This window comes from Macadamia integrifolia, chromosome 2, assembly GCF_013358625.1.
Source record: "Macadamia integrifolia cultivar HAES 741 chromosome 2, SCU_Mint_v3, whole genome shotgun sequence".
NCBI lineage: Eukaryota > Viridiplantae > Streptophyta > Magnoliopsida > Proteales > Proteaceae > Macadamia > Macadamia integrifolia.
In genome coordinates, this window is record NC_056558.1 from 28,843,951 (window position 1) to 28,865,191 (window position 21,241).

Below are 21,241 nucleotides of genomic sequence, written 5' to 3' on the forward strand. Positions count from 1 at the left end.
CTGAACAAATCGTCGGCGAGGGAACATCAATTCAAGTAAAGTAGTAAACAGAGACAACGCCGAAGAATTACAGAGACCGAGAAAGTGGCGCAATTTTGATGAAATCAAATACAGCAAAGAACAGCTTAATGATTTGATAATTGATGATAGCGAGAACCAAAGCCACAGAGGCACTTCTTCTTCTTCCTCCTTTTCTATTCTTCTCGTTTGCCCCTTCTCTGTTCTAGAGATCTTTTTAATTTATGGAATCTGGAGATCTCTCATAAAAGCCTAAACCAAGGTCCAAGATTATGTGCCTACGGGAAGACACGGGATGACCCCAAGTACCCAACCCCAAAAAATGAAAAAATAAGGAAAAGGGAATGTCGCAACTCGAAAGAGGAGATTAAAGGAAGCATGCATCTCTAATGCAGAGGTTGCCACCATTGTTGCAGAATTTTTATGGAGTTCTTATCCATGAAAAAGGTAAAGATTGTTTCTTCATTTATTTATTTATTTTTTAATTTAGAATCATGAACCTTCGGTGTGAGGATCAATCTCGTCTTTGGACATGAACAGAGAGCACTTGGTGGGGTAGGGCAATTGGCTATTTCAGTGCCCCCAAAATTTTCCCACTCAGATGATTCATCTTCAGTGGAAGAGAGCATTTTCATTGAGGTCATCTTTAGAGAGAACGAAAAAACGTAAGGGCTAGTAGTTACAGAGAAAAGGAGAGCAATTAAGAAAAACAAACAGGGTCAAAAGGGTATTTTCCACTTTCTAAACTACAGGTGTTATGCATCAGGGGTACGGTTGATATTTTTAGAAAATTAGGGTGGTATATAATATAAGGTTCCAAATCAGGGTGGTACAAGATAATTTTCCAAACTAATAACATGATGAATAAACTTTCGATCCTAAGTAGGTTGTTGAAGAAATTGAATGTTGATATATATGGTCATTTGGAAACCCTTAGCTATGAATGGGTTATTTTGTAAATCTTTAGAGTTCGAAAAAAAAGGAATGATAGTGACTTCAACCCAAATTCTATTCGCAAAGACGAGGCATGTTTGAGATGGTTCCTAGAGGCGAAGGACTTTTTTGGCTCTAGAAATCTATGCATAATTAAATTCCTGATGGAGACCGTAACACCTAGTTTTACAATGTGTCACTAGGAACAATTTAACGAAGCATAGTATTGATTTTATTATTGACAAAGAATAAATACTCCCAACAAACAGTAGCTCAGGAATTGGAGACAAAATGTTAAATTGACTCACAACAACAACAACACATCTCAGCCTTATCCCAACTAAATGGGGTCGGCTACATGGATCTGTGTGAAAGAAAAAAAAAAAAAAAAAGAGGTTTGGGACATCCCACTCATGGACAATCGGCAACCCAGATCTTAGCCCTCTATGTAGCTCTGTTAGATACCATACTTGGGTGAAGACTTAACTTTTGCATGTCTCTTCTTACTAACTCCTCAATGGTCATTTTTTGCCTGTCCCTAGTCCCTTTTGCTCCATTTATCTGCATCTGGTCACTCCTCCGTACTGGTGCATCTAAAGGCCTCCTTTGAACATGTTCATACCATCGTAACCGACTCTAAGCTTATCATGAATTAGAGCAATTCCCAAATTGGCTCTAACCTTGTCATTTCTTGCTCTCTATCTCTCAGGGTTTTTCTACACACCTATCTTAACATCCTCATCTCAGCCATAGTCAGCTTATCTATGTTACGCTTCTTGACTACCCAACATTCTGCACCATACATCATAGCCGGTCTTATGATTGTCTTGTAAAATTTTTCCTTATGCTTTAGAGGAATTCGTCAATCACATAACACTCTAGACAGCCCTCTCCATTTCTTCCTTCCTACTTTAATTCTGTGAGAAACATCATCATCAATCTCACCTTCTTTGTTTAAGGTAGAGCTCAAATATCTGAAACAATCACTTTGCGGGATCTCATATATTCCGTCATTGTTATACTTATCTTAAGACCTCCTGATTCCAAAGTAGATCTCTATAGTTTCAACTTATCATTAATCTCTGCCATTGTTTTACCGATCAAGACAATATCATCTGCAAAAATCATACACCATGGGATCCCTCCTTGAATATTCCTGGTTAAATCGTCCATGATAAGTGTATACAAGTAGGGGCTCAATGCGGATCCTTGATGTAACCCGCAAATAATAGGGAACTCAACACCTTAGCCTCCCACTGACTTCACAGTAGTCACCACATCTCCATACATGTCTTTAATTATATATACGTATTTACTTGATACCGATTTCTTCTCTAAAACCTGTCATATTAAAACTCTGGGAACTCTATCGTAGGCCTTTTCTAGGTCAATGAATACCACATGGAGATCCCTCTTGTAGATTCTCTATTTTTCCATAAGCCTCCTAAGAAGGTAAATCGCTTCTGTCGTGGATCTTCCAGGCATGAAACCGAATTGGTTCTTGGAGATATCGGTTTCCCTTCTTATGCGAACTTCTATTACCTTCTCCCATAGTTTCATAGTATGGCTTCTGAGTGTAATGCCTCTATAGTTGTTACAACTCTATATATCACCTTTATTCTTGTAAATTGTGACAATAACACTTCTCCTCCACTCATCAAGCATCCTTTTCATGTTCATGATCTTGTTAAACAACTTGCTTAACCAAACAACCCCACATGCTCCCAAACTCTTCCACACTTCGATTGGGACCTCATCTGGGCCTGGTGTCTTCTCTACTTTCATTTACCTTAGGGTTTCTTTAAACTCATGTACTCCTATCTTACATACATACCTATGATTCCTGCAATCGAGCAGGATACTCGAACCACTCCTATTAGGGTCATCTCCATTAAGTAAGTTACAAAAATACTCATCCCATCTCCTCTTTATGTCTTCATCCCTCACAAGCACTGTACCCTCCTCATTCTTAATACATCGAACATGATTAAGATCTCTACTCTTTCTTTCCTGAATTTTAGCTATCCTATAGATAGCATGTTCCCTTTCCTTGGTACTTAAGTTGTCGTAGAAATCATCGTATTTTCTTGGCCTAGCTTTTCCCACAATCTTTCTCGCTTCATTTCTGGCGGTCTTATATCTCTCTTTATCTTCAACTTCCCCACTCCTTTGCTAAATATTAAAATTATCTTTCTTAGTCTTGATGGTTGTCTGGACCTCCACATCCCACCATCAAGTCTCTCTAGGGGTCAACTTAGTACCCCTAGACAACCCTAGAACCTCTTTAGCAACTTTCTTAATACAATTTGCATTCCATGTCACATTGTGTTGGCGTCCCCTTCACAATTCCACTTCCCATACTTCACTACATTATCTGTTAAAAAACCCCACTGACTCACCTTTCAATTTCCATCACCTAATCTTAGGGCAAATGTGGTTCCTTGGTTTCTTCTTCGGTAAACAGAAGCACATGTCCTTAGCAATGCATAGATCATAGGCAGTTAAGAAGTCCAAAACTGAGATTCCCTCCTCATTTCTTTCCACAACTCCATAACCTCCATGCACTTCAACATAACCTCTACTATCCTTACCAATGTGTCTGTTGATATCTCCTCCCATAATAATCTTTTCATCCGGTCTAAAGCTATTTATCAATTCATGTGTTTCCAAAATTGTAGCTTGGAGCTCTCATCTAATCCCACTTGGGGAGCATAAATGCTAATAGTGTTGACCACCTCTTTATCTAACACTAGCTTTAGGGATAGGATCATATCTCCTACTCTTTTAACATCCACCACATCATTCTTCAGGTCTTTATCCACCACTATACCAACTCCACCTCTACCACTTTGGTCTCCCGAATACTAAAGTTTAAAGTCATCCAACGTCTTAGTTCTCATCCCTTTCCATCTAGTGCATGCACTGTTAATCCTTCTCCTCCTCATGACTTCTATCAATTCCAAACACTTGCCCATCAACGAACCAATGTTCCAGGTAGCACATCGAATCCTCTTTTTATGGTCAATATTCATGACACGCTCTTGTACATGTTAGAAGATAGATTAATATCGTGTGTCGTTTGCGTGTGATGCCCTGACAACAGGAATAAAAAACATAGGACTCAGAAGGAGGTAAAATATGATAAGAAAAATACGGGGATCCATGCAAAGGGTGGATTGGCTAGATATAATATGGTGCCAGCTGCCTATCTGATGCACCTGTTAGACTAACTCACAGGAGCTAGTAAATTGAACGAATGAACCCTCCAACCATTTCTAGCCATGGGAACTTTTTTCTTGTCTTTATGTTTTGAACACTTCTTTGCAGGACATGAATAATGTTTGTATTCACATCCTAGCCAATATAGTTAGGTATGAAAAGAGTCCAAGAACAATGCCTCTACTTATATTTCTTAATTTCTAACAAATTTTTTCCCTTTGAAAGAAAAAAAAAACCCCCCCAAGGCTTTATTTGATTTCCTGAGATATTTTCATACTGGCTCCAGACCTTTGAGTCTTTACTTTACTTTTTCATAAGGGTCATGTGGTTAGGACTTTTATGTGGGCTTAACTGACATTGAATGGTCCATTTGGCCCAAGCAGTTGTAGACCCACTCTGATTAGGAAACTCTTAGCCCTTTCCATTATGGGAGTGAAATAGGATTTCAATGATTCTATTCTAAATAGAATATTGATGGTCCCTATAGCCATTACCTACACAACATATTATTTGGGAGTATTGCTTTCTCACAAGAACAAGTGCGTAGAAAGAGGAAACACCAAAGTAAGTAATTGCAGAAGATCTCAATAGAGGGACTCCAATTGCGCAGTTCTTCATCACTATTCGGGAAATTACCATTGATCTTAGTTTAGGGACTACACCCACGCTTAACGTGTATATGGTTAATTTCTTTTATGATTCGTACTTGTACCCTAAACATAGAGTTGGTCATATGATTCTCTGGAATAGAATCCCTAACACATGCAACTAAAGAGCATTATATATACAAGGATTAAGTATCACTATTGATCGTTGTATTTGTCGAATGATTTTAAGAGACATATCAAAGCGTATAATATCGTATCAGAGATACACAAGATATGCCACAAATATACACATAAATGGACAAGATATGCATGGAAATACATTTTTATATTATAAAAAAGTATAAATAAGCAATACTTGTAATATATTTCATGCATAAACACTAAAATGGAGAACATTGTATTGAGAAACAAGTGCATTCAATTGAAATTGTTATAAAGGATGAGGTTTTTTACATGCATCAATAGTCTATTGTCGACCTTCTGAGAAATTTTTTAAACCTTTGAACAAATTGATGCAATAATTCATGTTTGATGCAGTGTAGTATTTTTATTTTACCTAAATCTACTAAAATTTATATAGTAAAAAGCAGAAGTAAAACAAAGATATGCAGAAAAAAATCGGGGTTTTTCAATTTACCTATTTTATGTTATGCTTAGCACAAATGGATGATTTTTTTCCTTATCCTCCAATCCTTTAAACATTGGTTTGATTATAGATTTGAATCATTTTCTATGAATAATTTAAAGCCCAAAGTCCAAGAAATGAAAGGAGATCAATTGTGCATTTATGCTTCAGTTTTTGGAATCTTATTTCCTGCCAACGAGAAGAAAAGGCTTTGTTTAGAAAGTGAAATGGGGTATGTAGATATGTATCTTAATATCAGTGTGTATCGGTACGTATAGGTGTATTGTATCGACACGTTAAGATACACTTCATTTTTTAAATTTTGTATCGCGCCGGTATTGATCGATATCAATACGTATTGGCCAACACAATATGGACCAATAGAAGGTAGTTAGGTTTTACAATAATTAAATTAGATATCCAAAGCCTACAATATGATTGAATGGGATCTTATTAAAGTTGTCATTGAGTTTTTTTGTATCACTTCTAGATGGTGTGACTTGGTAGGGTACTTGATTTCTTCAATCTCTTGTCTATTGAATGGAAGAAATTTGTTTTGAAATATTGAGTCATCTAAGGTCATTCTCCAAGGATGTCATGTGACTACTTTATTTTTCTCACTACTAATTCTGTCTAAATTATTAGAGGTGTATAAGGATCTTAAGATGTTTCATAGGGTTAAGGTGGATAGAGGAGCTCCTAAAGTTACCCATCTTTTGTTTACCAATGATACTTTTATTTTTTTTAAAGCTAAGAAAGACAATGTTTTGACTATTAGAGTAGTTTTCAGATTTTTTTTTTTTCTTTCTGATTTATTAGGTCAGCATATCAATTTACAAAAAGTGAGATGTTTTTTTAGTAAACATGTCTCTTGTAAAGATTGGCTATTTTTAAGAATTGTTGAGGATTTAAATCATAACTGAGAGTGCATCTTATTTAGGTGTAAAATCATTTACCCTTGAGCTAAGTCTAGAGGTTTAAAATATATATTTGATTAGGTGGAGAATCAAATTTCTATATGGAAGACTAATTTCTGACTTATCTATGCTGGAAGGCTTGCATTGATTCATTTTTTTTTTTTTTTTTTGCTAACAACGGTTGTCCAGGCCTTGGGCTTGACTAGTCCCGCGGGCCCATACTAACCCCACAACCGCATGGACCAGGTCATACCGGGGTTGAATGGGAACCATTCAACTTTCACTGAAAGTAGTGAAGAGCACTAAACACCCTCCTGTGAGTGGCCCAAGTGTGCCTAGTGGGAGTCGAACTTAAGACGTCCAAGTTTACGGCTCGTACCAAGTTCGTTGCTCACCAACTGCACTACCCCCTTGGGTTTGTATTGATTCAATTAGTTTGTCATTGAATTCTACATATTGGGTACAATCTTTCTCTTTCCCTAAGTCTGTATATACTAACCTTGACTCAATATATCCTAGGTTTTGTCAGGAAGTAAGGACTGTATATGCTCATTAGTAGTGATCATCAATGTACAACTTGTGTAAAGAGTGGAGCAAACAAGACTAACAAGTGAGAGAAAAGAGCATTCACAGAGTTTTTTGACAACCGATATGGATCTGGGTATAATTTTATTAAAATATTTTAATAATAATATTATTTTAATCAGTCATATTAATACTAGGAAATATTCTCATTGATAACTTAAACCTTTGGTATATTAGTCTTTAATAGGTTAGAAGATAAGTCTCCTTGTCGATTGAAGCTTTCAAATTTCCACATAAGGTGGAATTTTGCTTGGCCCACTTCACACTCAAGCCTTTTGGACCTATGGGTTCACAAGGATCCTTTAGTGATCCCTTTATGGTTGCTTGTTTCGCTTGGCATAGATCTTGGATAAATGTTAATTTGGTGGTCTTGATTTAAGATTCACAGTAAATAATATTTTTTCTTTAATGAAACCACAATAAGGAAGGTTTCAGTTATAAATTTCATTAGTTATGAGAAACTTGATTGACTCCCATTTTGATGCCAACACAGGTTGTTTCATTAGTTATTAGAGTTTCACAAATACTACTAAGGTGTCGTTTGACAGCACTTCTTTTCCTGGAGAGTGTTCTTTTACAGAAATGTTCATTTTTTATTCCATGTTGTGAGAACACTCTGGTGGAATAGAAATAACGTTTGATAAACCTATTCCAGAAATGTCCTTAGAACAGGAAAAGAACAGAAACAACATTTGGCAGACATTTTATATAAATTCACTTCTAAAACAATAAAATCAATAATTATATACATGCCGTTATGGTTAAATTTAACTTAAATAAGAAAGTACTTTGTTAATGAAATTGCCTTTTAAAATACCATTACACTTAAAGGAAATACATAAATAAAAGCATAAAAGTTTCCTTATTCATCTTAATAAAAAACCAAAAGTTTCCCATTCAAGTTTATAGGAATTACAAATTAAAAACCATAGCTACAAATGGGTGTCTTAACTACCCTGATGAATTATTGTAGAAATACCAGCCACATCCTCATCTTCCTGTTCCTCGTGAACATTGACTACCCTGACTTTCTCTTCATTAGCATCGACAATGTCGTCTTTCTCGAATTGTTGAAAAAGTCATCTATTGTTTGTTTAGATTTGATGCAGCTATGAAGTCCATAACAAGTACACTTCTCCAACCTCAACAGTGTTGGGTGACTCTTGTGAGGAAGAGGCTCTGACCCGATGCAAAGAAAGACTACGAGCCTCTATTTCAAAAGTAACGATAAAAAGAAGATTATATGAATCTCAAGGTTATAAATAGCAGGAAACAATTGATAATTATATTGCCGTAACAATAATTTTCTTCTTTTCTGAGTGAAAAAGAGAATTTATTTTCATTAGTAACAAGGCAAAAATATTGAGAACTTGCAGAGATATAATAGAAAGAAGCATCACATTAAACAAAAAATTAATTAAATCAAGGAGATGTTGGACCTAAAACTGCTAATATGTTAAAGTGAATCCAAATTTGCAACATTGAGTTGATTATATCTTTGACTATCAAACAAAGTTTATCTGAACCCCCTACATGATTTTGTTGGAATTAGACATGGAGATATAGATTTCAAACTGCATGTACTTTGATCTCCCATTTACCTCTAAGTTCAAAATAGGAATTAAGCTTAATCTTTAACTTTAAGTACTTTAATAGTTCAACAACATATCACCAGTTATGGAAAAACAATGAAGCCCATTATTTATGGGGGAAAAAAAGACCAGTAGGCCTTGGTAAACCAAGAAACAGTAAATTGAGCCATAAAAAAAATCCCCAAACATAACAATTGAAGCTTCTAAATGTTAGTGGACAAACAATGAGCTAGTTACTTAAAATTGTGAACCCTAACCACATTAGAACGCTAACTTCACAACACAACACCAAATGGGGATTTGGAATATGCACTTGGTCTCACAAAGGTTTAATTCAGTTATAGGTATGACTATGAAGATTTTCCCTATCCAACTCTTTCCATTAATTTATTAAGCGAAAGTCTTCATCTCAAAAGAATAGGGGGTGCAATTAAGAGGGTTTTATGCTAGAGAGGAAATAACCCAAAATCCATTTGCAATTGGTTGTGATTCTCGTAGCTCAAATAAGGGTATCAACCTACATTTCTTGGGGTACAAACTGGAGCAAAAATTCCAATAGGAATGAAGAGAAACGAAGTAAGTTACTCGAAGTAAGAGCAACAAGAGAGAGAGAGAGAGAGAGAGAGAGAGAGAGATGCTACATAATGGAGAGAGAAAGCTGCGTGAGAGACGATGATACCAGGTCCACGATGTTGAGACCCCTTTTCTAGGGTTTCTTGCAAGGGAAGTGGGCAAGGGTTTTGGTGTGATTTTATCAGGAGTAGTTGGAATAAAGGCAAGGGGTTTTATTCTCCTAAGTTGTTAGAAGAACAAACAAAATAACTTTTTGTTATTCTCATAATCTACTCTTAAGTTATTCTTCTTCCCTGGTTCACTCTGTGGGAGTACAAAAATGAACCGGATGCACTAAACACATTTCTGTCCTATTTGCATTCCTGTATAATAGAAGAACACCAAAAGTGTTCTTGTAGAGTGTTGTCAAATGGCACCGAAGTTGCCTCTATTCCTTTTAACCCATACTTATTCTTAATTATCCTATAGCAGAAACTATGATGTTCCTGTTATACCCGAGCCCTAAACCTACCTTTTGTGATTGACTACAGATGAACAACAAGAGGGGACAGTGTCAAGGACTACTGGCTAGTATTAGTTTTCTACTACGAGGGAAGGAATGAACTTACTTGCAAGTGTTAATCATGTTGGGACAACTGGAAGGGCCACAAATCTCTGAATAAGTTAGTGTAAGTCTCCTACCCTTGAGAAAATTCACATGAACCTTAGCAGTAAAATACAAGAGAATCTAGCCACACATTTGTACAAGCCCTAGTGGCCATCGATGCAACAAGGTGTAGGTGTCCCAACTAAATTGGGCACAATTGCCCATATTGGTATGAGTACTGTGACAAAATAGGTTAATAGGCAATGGGGCCCGGCGTACTCACCCGTCACCTGAGATCATCTCCAATAGATAGTACAACTTATAAATGGCTGGATTAATGAGTTAGATCACCCTGAGGTGGGCCCACTAGTGCCGATTAGAGAATTAATCCATTAATAGGAGAAAAGCCATTTATTTCTCAAACATGCCTTAGTGAACTTAAGTTACTGTATAAAGAGTTTTTAGTAAAACCCATTTATTTCTCAAAACAGACCTTAGTGAACTTAAGTTACTATATAAGGAGCTATTAGCTCATTCAATTCACAACCACCATTTGTGAAGGCAAGAGAAGAAGAGAAGGGAGAAAGATGAAGAAGGAGAGAAGAAGAGAAGGCAAGGAAGAGAAGAAGAGTTAGAGCAAGGGAAGGGGAGCATCTTCACTCACTCACACCAAACTAAAGGTAAGTACATCTCTCTTCCTCTATCTCTCATTTTCTCTTGCTTTCTCTCTTATCCGAAATTCCCTACTAAGCTAAATTGGCACAACCCACCAAAATCCTCATAACTTACATCCTTGATTTACAAATTAGTTGGGTGATTTGGTGTGAGAGACCTAGATTAGCTAGTTGAAGTACTCACAATGGGATTTGGAGACCAAATGCATGAAAACCTCCAATCGAATTTCCCAATTTGAGTAACATAAGCCCTAAATTGTGGAAGATGGCCAAAAACCCTATGATCCACCACTCTAATTCAACTATACTTTGGGGATTTGATATAAGATACCTAGATTAGGAGATTAAGGTGATCACAATTGTGTTTAGAGACCCAATGTATGAAAATCCTAATCGATTTTCTCCAAATTGAGTAACCTAAACCCTAAATTGGGGAAAATGACCAAACCTCTAAAATCTATGTAAACTAATTGACTAAATTGTATAATTCCTAAGCTAATTAGTGTGTGATGTGTTACATACAGGAATTTAACATTAGACCAATAACCTTAACATTAAACGTACCTAAAATGGGTAAACCATGAGGTGAGGGTGTGATCAACACCATAAAAGGGAATTAGGAGTATATATAGCTTTCACCTAAAACCCTTTTGTTTCCAATGAATAGAACCATCAAGTGGTGAGGCTACGCAGCCCAAGAGTATCAATAGTACACAGCTCGTAGAGACGAGAGGTGAGTGGGTGTTGTGATTTAATTTGAGGACTGATTATTTATTTATTTTCTACGTATGATCATATAGATGTGCACGCATAAATTGTTATTTATTGTGAATCGAGATGTGCATATTGTTGAGATATGGACAGTGTGTGTGTGTTAGAAATATGGACAGTGTGTGGTTGTAGTTGTGTGTGGTGCAGTGTGGCCGAAGTTATTTCTGGTACTGCATTTCCACATTGTGAGAGAGAGTGTGGTTGTTAGGTGGGGTGCAGTGTGGCCGAGGTTGTTTCTAGCACTACATTCCCATAGAATGAGAGAGAGTGTGTGGTTATGGTTGTGTGGGTGCAGTGTGGCTGAGGTTGTCTCCAGTACTGCATTCCCAATCATGACCATCTTATTATTGTGATGCAATATGTATGTATACTAGATTGCATCCGATTAGGAAAAACAAATCCGAGTGGTACAACCCATTGCCAATAGGGGGAAATGTATTAGCTAATCCCTCTTGTCCAATGTGGTTGAGGTAGTTTTTGATGTTAAGACTAACCAGAAATGGATGAGATTGTTTCTGGTGTCGAGATTATTAGGGATTATTAATAGGGGCTTATCGGGTACCGAAGTATGCATATAGGGACCGATATGCTCCTTACTCGCGACTAGCTTGTATCATTGAGTGACCAATGGTGAATTATGGGACTAAGGATACCACTTATGTTGTAGTAGCACTAAGATCTCATATGGACTTAGTTTTGATGTTAGTCTTGTGTGATAATAATCCGGATCATATGATGCATTCATTTAGTATTATTGATCTTTATTGTCGCATTCATACTTGTTTGTGCTTGCTTGTATAACGATTTTTGTGGAAGCTCACCTCATTTATTGTGTGTTTTTAGATGGTGATCTAGGTACTCCTTCAGATGCTATTGTGGAATCACCAGCTCTGTATGGTGATGAGTTATAGGTTGAAAAGCTAGTGAGACACGAACCAAAATGTGTTTGTGAAGAATGTGTCTATAGGGCACCTTGAGAATGATAGGACTCCTTCTGACCTTTTGATTCTTTTGTGCATATATTTGATGCAAACATGTGGGTATTTACTTATAATTACGTTCAGACAGAATTAAACATTCCTTTTGTGTAAATATGATATGTATCAACAGAAGTTTACTAGTATATCCTTACTGATTATTAAATGCTTGTGGATTTTTTAGTTCATTTCATAAATTTGTGATCTAAAAGTACTACATCAGTGATCCTGGTTGTATAGTTGGATATGAGAACGTGTCCAAGTCACTAACCTTTAGGTAAGTAAAGGTGGAGTGTCAAAATGAAAACTGCTAGAATGCTACTTGACGACCAAACTAATATGTTGTGGTTTACCTAGATTATTATCTAGCAATCCATATTATTTATCATTTTTTTTTTTTTTTTTTTGTGCAAAGGAAATGGTTATGGTTAGCCTTGCTGATCAACTTGTGAAATATCAATCCTATATATATTTATTGCATATTAACTTTGCTACAGACTGGCCCCCTAAATATGCAGCTACTGCTAAACAGTTTGTCAAAGCGAACGTGATCCATTATTTGAATAGTATAAATCAGAAGTAGTATCTTATCCTATGTTTTTTCACTATTGGATTGAATGAATTCAATTAGGGCCACTGATGTTCATGTTGAGGTCTAAAAACCTAAAAGTAATTATACATCTTGTAGCACCCCAAATCCGAGTAATAGGTGCAAGTCCTTGTAGATCATTGTTAAGTAATGGAATATATATATATATATATATATATATACTAGTAAAAATTATACGTGCAAATGCACATGTGGTCATATTTTGAGGGTGAGAGGATTTGAAAGAGAGAGAGAGAGAGAGAGAGAGAGAGAGAGAGAGAGTAATAAAGGTGTTCAGCTCAAAATAAATAATATAATAAATGTTATCCTCAATTCATCTATCAATAATGCATTTTTTTCCCCTTTTTTTGGTTAAATCAAAATTACTTTCTTGGATCACAAATAAGTCAAATATGTGAATGTCTATACATGGATACCAAAAATGTTATCATGACTTGCATTCTACTTTAGTAAGCGATTGTTTGACGCAATGTTCTTGAAACTGAAGTTTATTTATTTTCAATATTAGACAAGCTCAGAGTAAAGTGGTATCTTAAAAGGTATATAGGGCATTATGAATGGCACAATAATACTTTGAGATGAAAACCAAATAGTCATAGGAAAATGATTTGATTCATCATTCTTCAATGTTACAAATTAAAACCAAAACCATTCGTTCTATAATTTTTTATTTACTATAAAGTATATAGAATAATTTCTAAAACGGAAATCACAAGAAAAATTACTACAATAATTCAAAACACAAACGGGTCATTAGGCTATTTTGCAGGAAAACCTTGAGCAACATCTTTAGACCTTCTTCTCCTTAAATTGACATTGAAACAAGAGATAGATAATTAGAGCATTCTAAGGAGCTGTTGCAATGGGCACAAATCTCAAAATAAGTAGTCAGATAAGATAGCAAAATATGGTTGAATCGGATAAAAAAATATTCATAAAAAATCGTTAGAAAAAAATCAAGTAACCTTCAATGCCTTCATAGTTGATAAAATCATGAGGCTCTCAATGCAAAAAATAAAATAAAATAAATAAAGATTCATAGAAAAATAAAAAAGTAATAGTCTATTCAACGAATTGAGAAATTCCATAGTATCTTCAACTTAGATATTAATAATGACAATGAATTTGAGAGAAATATTTTATATTTTTGACATCTTTCATAGTGTCGATAAAGTTGCAGAGAAGTCTGACTTCCGATCATCATTTCAAAAGTGGGTTCGGTCGTTGCTGCTTAGTGCTAGAGTTGTGCCAACATTGTTACTCTTACATATTCGAGATTGGATTCGGTCGGAGATAAGTTGAAGGAGTGGGGAGTGAAGTGAAATGAGAAGAGAACTGTAAGAGACAGAAGGAGAATTAGAAAAATATTTATTTATCCGCAACAATGACAAAGGGATTTGAAAGAAATAATTCATATTTTTTACCGATTTCAAATTTAGATAAAAGAGTAAATCCTTGGAAACACTTTGATAAACCGCATGATATCACTTACATTGCATAAGATGAAAAGAAAAAGCTCTATTATAATTGAAACCATCGACTTCTCGGACTCTCAATCAATGACAAGGACCTACAACAATTCCAATATTTTTGAAATTTTTATTCTCTCTCTCTCTCTCTCTCTCTCTCTCTCTCTCTATATATATATATATATAGGTAAAACTAAGAAAATTAGAGCTATAGGAAACAAAAGAAGTCCAAGAAAAAAAAAAAACTACCAATGCATAAATTTCGAATCAGACATGGTATATTACATTACAAGCAACTTTAAGACCATCCATAAATGCATTCAAAACATTGATACGGGTAAATAAAATTGATCCTTCTGCCAATGTATCATATCCATTAACATGAAAATTAAGAAATACAAAAAGGATTTATGAAGAGCAGAATCTATACCAAGACTGTATTGCTCGAAGGTCCCAATAATAGGGTAGGGAGCCTTGGAAGTCCAATCCAGTAGTCGTGACTCTCTTGCCATGGAATTGGGTTAAATTCTTTCTTCACCCATTATATCACTGAAAAAATAAAAAATAATCAGAAATTAAAAACAATCTAACATTCAGACTTGATAGAAGTTGATAAATACAAATTTAACACCACCTGTCCACTCCAAGTAGTCCTTCATAAAACTGCACCACCAACCCCCCCCAAAAAAAATAATAATAATCTAATTTACTAATTTACAACTTCCATGAACAAGTATTACCAAGAAATTTATAATTCCAATGTGTAATTCCATGTCAACAGCCTTTGGAGCTCTTTGTTTAGGTATGCTTTTTAAATTTCTCCAATGTGTGGTTCTATGTCAACAGCCTTTGGAGCTCTTTGTTCAGGTATGTTTTTTATTCAATGCTGATTGTGAGATAACTGTGGACTGGTTTTGGATAAAGGTAAATATGCAGTCTCAGGTTTGAAGATGATAATTTAATTAACAGAATATGAAGAGGTCAGGTGCTCATGCAGGGATTCGGGAACTATCATTCCTTCTTAGGAGACCTTCCCAATTACGAACTTAGATGTACTGTTTTGTCCATGGAGTCAATATAACCCACTTACTCTCTTCATCCATTTTATTATTGACCACTACAAGTGTTACCCAAACATTTGCCTGGATCCATCAATTAACCTTGAAGATCTCCTATGAGGGTCTGTCAAATGATGGTTCAGATCCTGTATGTTTTCCATTTCCCTGGTCTGTCTGTTTACATACTACAAATTTCAGGTAAATTATGGCATTTATATTATCCTATTATAGAATGTACAAAATAAGTGGGTGAGCCTACAGTGCCACAGTTAAGTTGCCAAATGCCTAGTGGGTTTGTCATTTGGAAGATTACCCCATTTTTATTGGTTGAGCTTATAAGTGGAGAGGATTCATCGAAGTTTTTGGGTGTACAGGGGAGAGCTATAACAGTTTTGTTTAATAACATAGAAGATTGCTTGATTATGTGAGTTACTGTTGAAGAGGATTTTAGAGTAAAGGGCTTCAATGAGCTAGAAAAGACTTTTGATTGAAAATCTTGAAAGTTGAAGGTGGCCAAAGGCCAAATACTGGGTTTTTTTTTTCCAGTAGGAGGTGTTCTCTTTTTAAATTGGAGGATTCTACTTCATTTATTCATGCTATGCTTTTCTCTCTACTTTCTTGCCTCAACAACTATCAATAAATATTATTGTTTCCTATCAATAGAAAGAATATGCTTTTCCGATTTACATATATATATTTATGATAACCTAGCAATATCTCAATGCCTTGATAACGAAAATCTTTCAAAAATGGATCTTGATTAAATGGACAACTTTTTCAGTTCAATTTTTATTTCAACAGAGATTTTGATCATGTACACGTCTAAGTCCAATATCCAGCAAAAGAACAGAATAGCATCCTAGAATAAGGTGGGTTTATGCAAAATACCCCATTCAGGTACCCACTAAATACAGCTTAATAGAGAAACATATAAACTTAAATTTCAATCAAATGCATAAAAATTAAGAGAGAGGAAATCGGGAAGGAATGCACAAACCTCCTTGTTAACATCAATATGGAACATGAGTGCAAGTTTTTTGTATGCACTTCTAATTTCTTCAGGCATCATGCGATGATCAAGACAACCAAAACTTCATATGGCGACACTTTCGGGTTCTCTTACAAGGGTATAACAATAATGTCTGCGGTAACCAAACATTATAAATACAATAAAATCAACTTACTCAAAAAATCAATACAAACTGGAGACCAAATCAGGTAAACCCTAAACAATTGAAAAACCCTAACTTTCCAAGAAAAAAAAAATGAGAAAATCAAAGTAGAAGTAGAAACAATAGTATAATCTTCCCCAAAAGCTTTCTGAAATCAAATTTAGGTTTCAAAGTTCCTAGAAAGAGGGAATGCACAGGAGAGAAAAAAAGTTAGGACTAAATTTATAATATATAATATAAAATAGTATGATATTGATATATTAATACCATATATCATCTAAATCATTGAAGATGGTGATCTTCTCTAACATGTAATAGGAAAGCCATAAAACTACCTATAAAGAATTAAAATAATAAGATATAATCATAACAGAGTGAGATTAAAGGTCTGGTTGGGGTGGATGAAGTGCCCATAGTAGCGATTAAAGGTCTATTTTTGTCTTGTTAACAATGCTCAACGAATGTGATCGAACCATTGACTATCGATTCTGCTCCATCACCCTTACCCATGCTCTGCATTTCCATCTCAGCAGGAAGATGCCCCAGTGAAACAGTGTTTAGAGAAGGAGAAGATGAGGAAGAGTTAGTGGGTTTGGACTGGACTCCCAAGGCATGTGGTCCAGGAGGAGGAGATGTGGGGTTATGTACCTCGGGATGCTGGAAAGTATAGGTTCCATGGGGTTGCCACTTCTCGCAGTTGGCAACTGAAGTTCATAGATGCTTGCCAAACGCATGAAAGTATGGATCAATTCCATCTTTCTCCTCACTGATTAGAACAGGACATTACTTCATTGCTGATCGTCGTCGGAAAGTTCATTAGTCGGAACTGCACTTTCCATCTTCATTCCCAAGAAAACCTCATCATATATATAGCAAACCTCTATAACAAGGCTAGATCTTCGCAGGAATAGCAGTGGTAGGAAGGAGGCGCTTAGTGGCGTTGATACTTAAAGCCGCATTTAGAATTTCTTGGCGTGACTTGAATGAGCACTTTAATATGCCTCTGTGACCAATTCTCAAACAGTTAGGGCACATGATCATGGGTCTGTTCTGAAAAGCAAACTGAACCCAGACATGCTCTTCGGGAATACTAAGATCTACGAGTACGGTGGATAAAATTTCTTTCGATAAGGGAATGAGCATCCTTGCTGTCGGTGGGAATATGGAACTGAGAGACCCAACAGTACACTCTATAATTCAGCCATGTTCCAGTGCTTGAAAACACAGAAGCTAAATATCGTAATCATTGAACATCCAATGTAGTTTGTGTAATTGAACCCACATAAAAGCATGAGTGAAAAGCACTTGATGTGCAGGAACATCAGGGTTCTTTGGTTTGAGAACTGCAAGATGACCTTAGTAAATCCATGGTTGAGAAAAGAGCACTGGCGAGATGGGAGTGAAACGCAAGAAAGGAGATCCCAATTCAGGAGGAGAGCTGCTGCATAGAGAGAAAGGGGGTAAAAACGTTGGGAGGAGAGAGAGAGATGTATCTTGTTCATGAAATCCGCTAACTTTCATTGGGGGATTCATGAAAAATCTTTTCCTCACCAAAAAAATATGGATAATCTTTCCATGTCGGAGAGATTCACTAATGGATTTCTATTTTAACTTATTATAAATGTGGTTGCTAGAGAATTATGGACTATTTTATAAACAATAAAAGTTAGATTAAGGGTACCAAAGATTCTAAAAACAATAAGAAGAAAATGTTGAAAGATTATGAAAGAACGATGGTATTTTAAAAAGTTAAAAGGATATAATAGTCCAAGAAAAGATTAGCCACGAAGGATGAATACATGCACTCATATAATAGTATGATATATGTTTCTCATTTATTAATAAAATAGAGACATTAGAATGTCACCATGGTTAACCATAATATTTTGATAAACACTTGAAATTTCAATCATCTCACATGATAAATATTTATCTATCAATTTAGTTCTGAATCTATCACTATATCTATACATCAGCTAAGAAATACTACCATCCTTTCCATTTGCATCAAAGTTGTAATCTCTCGTTATACACATCTCAAAAGTATATTAAGCTATTAAAAAAATGTCATCTTTATCTCCCTTCAACTATCTAAAGGAACCATCATTCCCTTGGTATCCCTTAACACATTCCACACTCTAGCACTTTACCTGTGGATTATATATACATACATATATATAGCTATGGGGTGAGTATTTGAATTTTAAAAGTAACAGCAAGCGTATGGATCAGTGTAGCTAACGGGTTGAACACAAGAAGAGCAGCCACTTTATTTTTAGTTTCTTTTAGTAATGCGAAAGTGTAACGATTGATTATGGTGATCTACTCCTAACTACCGTCCTAACACAAATGCATCTAAAAACATCTTAACCAACACATCTAGGGAAATTAGAATTAAAATTAAATGACCTAACCATTCATATCTAATCCTAACCATTTGTCATCTAGGAATTTAAATACTCAAACCACGCAATTAAAAAGCAAATAACTGAAAGTAAAAGTGCTGAAAAATAAATAAATAAAATAAAAAGGAAAAAAAAGGTAGAGAGAGGCACACAAGTAGATATTTCTACTTAGCCCGAGGGATGCACCATAAATAATACGAGCTTCCCTACTTGAGCAGAGAGTACTCTTACAAGGGTTTTTCTACTTGGCTTTACGGGAAGGGATGCAATATAAATAATCAAAATAAAATGATGGTTCTATAGCTAGAGAGGGGCAAAGCCAACGCATAATTTAGCCATGAACCTTGGGGGAAAGGGAAAGCATCAAAGTAAAAACTGAAATTTAAATCCTAAATTAAGAATTAAAAGGGTAGTAAGAAGAAGAAATGAGAGGGGGGTGAGAAGACTACTATAGAAGCCTACTTACTTGAACTTGAAAACTTGATTGAGATTTGAGATACTACCACTACTAAAAACTAGATTTGGAATAAACCAAATCTGAAATTGCTAGTACTATAGAAAATAAATGTGAAAGAGAAACTTGAACTTGAAAGGAGATGCTCCACAGCTTGTTCTTGTCACTTAGAACTAAACCTAGAACTAGAACTTGAAAATTACAACTTCAATTGCATAAAACATAAAATTAAAAGACTAAATCAAAGACAAAAGTGCTTGCATTCATTAAATAAAATATATTACAAAAATGTTTAATAGCAAAAAAAAAAAACTAAAACTAGAATTAAAGAGAGAGAGAGAGAGGAGGACATCCAAGGGGCCCTTGGACCCCCTTGAATGATTTTGTGGTGAGGTGGAGGAGAGATAAGAGAGAGAGAATCGTGTGCACAACCCTCTTGGATGACCTCCTTGCTTTAAGTGATGAGTAGGAGAGAGAAAATATTTCAAAAAAAATCTCCAAAAAATGATAACCAAGAGGTTCGAACTTGAGACCTCCTAATAAGGAAGGATTTTGCATACCACAACTCACCAACTACTCTAGATAATTGTTGTTACCAAAAACGAATCCTCAATCACTTAAGGGTGTGGTCTATCGATCCTTGTTGACATTTGAAATATTCTTTGTACCCCTAGGACAACTGTAGATGGGCTGGTTCTGCATCTCTGTTCAGTTCTGATCCATTATTCTTTTTCTGGCCCGAAAAGAATAATCACCTGTACAGGTGACCAAACGAATGTGTACTTTTAATTGAACACACCCATCTTGCTCAGAATCTTGTCCTCTTCGCAAGTATGAAAAGAAACAGGACCTTTTTACGTGTAAAATTAGAGATATAATACCCGATAGTCCTTAAGGCCTTGAAATAAAACCTGCAAAATGAAAGTAAAACCCAAGGTAGCTTCATTCTAAATATACTAGCCTATATTTCACACATAAATGTGCTCATCAGTAAGCTAATTAGCTCAATAAGAAAAATATAATCATATTAATATAGTAAAACATGCGTATTTGAAATCATGTCATAATTATGGCTTTACTTATAAAAATAATTAAAACTATGTTATAATATCTATCTTTATTCCGTTACATGAAAAACATGATCGATACAACTTGGCTTTAATTTTTTGTACATTTATTATTTGACTTATCCGGTTATATGTGTAAATGATTCTTTCTTTTCCTTATCCAAATATTATTCTTTCTTTTCATTCTCTTCTTTTACTTCTTTTATTTTCTCTTCTTTTTTACTTTTTTTTTCTTAACTTTCTTGAGTTGTGAATCCCCACCTTGTCCGATGACTTAACTCTTGGCAGAATTTGTCACCACATTGTCCGATCACTAAAAGTTCAAAGTATTAGGGAGAATCAATCCCTACCCTTTCCGGTCATTGAAGTGTCGACGAGGATCCCTTCCTCACTCTTTTCATTAATATTTTCACTATTTTCTTTCACTTTTTTCTTTATAATATACTTCTAACTTAGTCTTGTATCTATCAAGCCTCACACTTGTAACAAACCTGGAAAATAACATCTGGATTCATTTAAAGATATAAAGTAGATATTGGAAACAATGATACACACCTATATATAACGGTGAAACATACAAAACAATGATAATATGGCTAATATAACAGATATTGCTCACCTGGGTGTCTACTCTTCTAGTGCCTCTACAACACTACTCACTTCTCTTGAATCTCAAGTTCCTACATAGTAATGCATAACATTAGGTCTCTTTTATTGGTAGTCTTAATCTAATAGGAAAAATACATACAAAATCTCCCTACAAAACTCATTTGATGAGAAATACTCTAAAATTCCTTGATGTGGGTAACTAAACCCTTATATTTTTCATTTTCTTGACCAATAAGCGCACAATATGACACCCACACATAATATTCAACTTATATCAATGAGTATTTAACTAAGTTTCTGGTAAATGGGTAGACTATCG

The 21,241-nt window shown here is 35.3% G+C and overlaps 1 long non-coding RNA gene across 2 annotated transcripts; it reads right to left on the reverse strand.

Moving 5' to 3' along the window:
* Positions 1-7,748: 7,748 nt before the first annotated feature.
* On the reverse strand, positions 7,749-17,986 carry LOC122058124. Of its 2 annotated transcripts, XR_006133681.1 has the most exons (4): positions 16,894-17,986; positions 16,213-16,357; positions 14,588-14,706; positions 7,749-8,115 (listed from the first exon to the last, which is right to left on the reverse strand). It is a non-coding gene; the product is annotated as an uncharacterized LOC122058124 (long non-coding RNA). The 2 variants fall into 2 exon arrangements; XR_006133680.1 differs by having other exon boundaries at positions 16,213-17,986.
* Between the last annotated feature and the right edge of the window lie 3,255 nt (positions 17,987-21,241).